The sequence below is a fragment of the Schistocerca americana genome, chromosome 6, assembly GCF_021461395.2.
Source record: "Schistocerca americana isolate TAMUIC-IGC-003095 chromosome 6, iqSchAmer2.1, whole genome shotgun sequence".
NCBI classification, from domain to species: Eukaryota; Metazoa; Arthropoda; class Insecta; order Orthoptera; family Acrididae; genus Schistocerca; species Schistocerca americana.
Window position 1 is genome coordinate 368,414,329 of NC_060124.1, and position 3,910 is coordinate 368,418,238.

Consider the following 3,910-nt stretch of genomic DNA (forward strand, 5'->3'; position numbering starts at 1 on the left):
GAGAAAACTATCAAAATGGTCTACAGTGATCCTCAATTATCTTTAATTACTTATCTAACTTGTTGTAAATGACAGTGGCTGATGTGGGTTCTCAATAATTATATAACAGAAAAATCTTCGCGTTTCAGATTTTAATTTACGTAGTAAAAGTGAATACCATGAGATTTAATTGACGATCGACACTAGTATTACGTGAAAAGGGGATGTAACAGATGAGACTTCTGCAGTTCTGAGTGAAGCTTTATGCGCTGTTATGCGGCATCGCGTGCGTTCATTACCTTGTCGTTGGTTAGGCAGCATCAGGGGGCGTCGGGCGACGCAACTCCATCCAGCTCGCCGTCTCGGAAGCAACTCAACTCTAACTTCTCGTAACTACAATTTACCGAAGTTGGTTTAAAAGACCTATCTGGCTGTGTTTTCATCTGACCAATCAGGGTCTCAATGTTTACCTTAAGCTCCGCCTCCAAAAATCCTGTCTATCCAATGAGAAACGTTATACTTTTCGTGGTGGGGCAATGTTTTTAAAGTTTGCAAGGCAACAGAGACGCGAAAAAGTCTCACGTTAAAACTTGCAGCTAGTGTGGCCTTTTTAGTGTTATCGTAAGATCTATACTGTTCTTCTGGAGGGCTCTATCTTTTAACATGGGCTGGGGGGTGGTCCTGGTGGTTCCTTTTCGTGGTGGGGCAATGTTTTTAACGTTTGCAACGTAACAGAGACGCGAAAAAGTCTCACGCTAAAACTTGCGGCTGGTGTGGCCCTTTTTGTGTTATCGTAAGATCTATACTGTTCTTCTGGAGGGCTCTAGCTTTTAACATCGGCTGGGGGGTGGTCCTAGTGTTAGCTGGCGACGTGGGTGTCCGTCCCTTATCGTAGGGCCTTCTAGCTTAACACGGTTCTGCTCTCGGCTTCTGTTCTCGTTTCTCCCCTCGGAACTGCGTCTGTCTCACGGTGGGAAGGTATGTCATGCATTTAGGCATTCTTGTGTTAGTCTGTGGTATTCCATTTGCTCACTCGTTACTCGTATTACTTTGGTTAATTTAATGTCACAATTTATTCGGAGCTATGTGCCATACTACTGGATTTGCTTATCATGTCAGGGTTTTCATGGAAGGTGTTAGATTTGCCTGACACCTTACATATCACCACCCTTCGAACTTAATTTTTCCACTGAAGTTAGACAATGATTGAATCGTTGTCTAAGTCAGTCAAAAATTATTCCTTTATCTAAATTTTGTTGCCTACTGTTCAGCCACGTTATTCTGGTTCTATGCTAGTTTGTATTACTAATTTATATTTTTATATTCTTCCACATTATTCTCAAAAATATGTTTATATTGACAAGAGAAGAATATTTTTATATCATTATTATTATTACTAATTTTTAATTATTTTCTTTCTTTATTTAAGTGTGAAGTTTGTTTTTTAAGAAGTTTGTTATCGAAAGTGAGGAGTCTTTCACATCGATTTTCTTAGAAATATTTTTTTTATAAATGTAGTAATTAAGTAAAATCTATTCCTAACATGTACAAGTAAAATGTTTTTGTTTCTAGACACTCATTTCAACATTGTTCCACTAACAAATAAGAATTATTTCCAAGAATTGCTTTGAGAAATAAATATACATACACAAGTATTGAGATATTATCCTAACAAATGGTATAAATGTTTAAAAAAAGGGAGAAAACATCCAACAAGATAATTTTTTATTCTTTGTTTTTATAAGGAGAAAATAAGTAAAATATAGTTATTCTTTTATTTTTGCGAGGAGAATATAAGTGGCATATAGTTTTAGTGTTTATTATGCCTTACTTTTGTTCCTTATATACTGTCCATTTCAGAACTAATGACTTATTTTTATCGATAGTCTATGTTTTACTTAAGTCCATAGCCAATGACTGTTATTTTGTAGTTTATTAGCTGTCTGGTGTGCTTAACTTATTTAGTTTTTCACAGGTTTCTTTTGCACAATTCCTACATCACATAATTTGATTTCACACATTCACACAATCCTATAAATGTTTAAGCATGAGGTTGGCGAATGTTTTTGCACGAAGGTGATGGACTTGAGCGAGATGGATGTGGGCAAGTATTTGATGTACAGCTTTGTTTGTCTGTCCATGTTGGCTTTGCAAGTGTCTGTTTCTGTTGTGGAGGTCCCATAATGGAATGGAGCTGTGAATGCAGAATCTCATGGTTTACTGGGTTTGTATGCGTGAAAGTCATCGTTATGTGTCCCTGAAAGCGGTCGTTTTTCATTGTAATACTTCGCAGACGACTAGTTTACAATATGAAATGATAATTAAATGGACACCCTGGCTGCAAAAAGGCGTTGATGAACTTCATTGGGGACATGTTGAAAATGTGTGCCCCGACCGGGACTCGAACCCGGGATCTCCTGCTTACATGGCAGACACTCTATCCATCTGAGCCACCGCAGGCACAGAGGATAGTGCGTCTGCAGGGACTTATCCCTTGCACGCTGCCCGTGAGATCCACATTCCCAACATGTCCACACCACTACATTTGTAGTGGTGTGGTAGATTAATCTACCCAGTCCCATACGAGTTTGGGCATAGCGTGTGCGTTCGCACAAGAAGGTCAATGGCCAGGAAGCCATATTTTTTAACTATAGATGACAGTAGTATCTGTTCCCGAAAGAACAGTTACCGTGGATGACCATGCAGCTTTGCTAGAAATGAAATGATAATTAAATGGACACCTTAGCTGCAAACAGGCGTTGATGAACTTCACTGGGGACATGTTGAAAATGTGTGCCCCGACCGGGACTCGAACCCGGGATCTCCTGCTTACATGGCAGATGCTCTATCCATCTGGGCCACCGCGGGCACAGAGGATAGTGTGTCTGCAGGGACTTATCCCTTGCACGCTCCCCATGAGATCCACATTCCCAACATGTCCACACCACTACATAGGCTAGGGATTTGGGAAGGTATGTCGTCTATTCTTCACCCACCTTTTTTCTTGGTTTCAATCTTGCGAATCTTCAACTTCTGTTCGTCCTGCTTTTTCTCTGCTTTTTACTTGATTCTTGGTTCTTCTCTGGGCAGGATATTGAATTATTTATTGATAAGTAGTCGCTTTGAAGTTCTCCTCTTATTAACAGTTTGATAAATTGTTTGGGCTTGTCATTTTTACTTTGTGGAAGTTTTCTTCAGTTTCGTGCATTAGCATGCTTTTTAATAGCAGTATTGTGACTTTTGCTCGTATTTTTTTTGCCAGTGGTGGCTTGCCCAAGCAGTCTTCTGGTCGGGCCATTTTTTGCTCACTGCGCTGAGTTGGGGCGTCCCGGGGTTTACGAGCAGTGAAAGTCCGGTGTTTGCTTGACAGTCCCTGCACCGGTCGCTGTCCTTTCCCTTCTCTCAACGCTTCTGCCTTGTAGGAATAGTGTTTTGCTAATTACGTCCTTTTCTTTCTTGATACTTCTCGTGTTGCAACTTGTGGGTCATTGCATCTGGTCTTTGCTGGAGTTTTTACAAAGGTTCTTACAAAAAGTTTTACTTATAAAAATTTAACATATGTCTAGTACCTACATTGTTTTACGCCTTCTTAAAAAGCTTTACAAATTTCGGCGCCCTTTACATGTTACAATTCTAAGATATTTTGAGTCTTAACTTCTACAAGAATCCCCAAATTCGTTTTTATTTTTGTGTAGTGTTGTGGTATATAGCATTTTAGTATTTCACGCTGTTAGACTATCTACGTTTTATCCCTTCACCTTAATCTATGGTACTATTGGTGTTAGTTTTGTTTTTATTGAAATTACTTTCTTTTTCCCACCTTCCTCTCACTTCAATCTTTCTTCTCCTGACGATCTTATCTGCAACATAACCTTGAAATATTGTGCTGATTATTTACCAGTAATAAAATTAATCTTCAAACTTTTTGATG

The 3,910-nt window shown here is 39.2% G+C and overlaps 2 non-coding genes across 2 annotated transcripts; both read right to left on the reverse strand.

Annotated features, from left to right (window-relative positions):
* Positions 1-2,365: 2,365 nt before the first annotated feature.
* Positions 2,366-2,440, reverse strand: Trnat-ugu. The gene has a single exon. It is a non-coding gene; the product is annotated as a tRNA-Thr (tRNA).
* A 333-nt stretch (positions 2,441-2,773) lies between these two features.
* Positions 2,774-2,848, reverse strand: Trnat-ugu. Its single transcript has one exon. It is a non-coding gene; the product is annotated as a tRNA-Thr (tRNA).
* Positions 2,849-3,910: the final 1,062 nt, after the last annotated feature.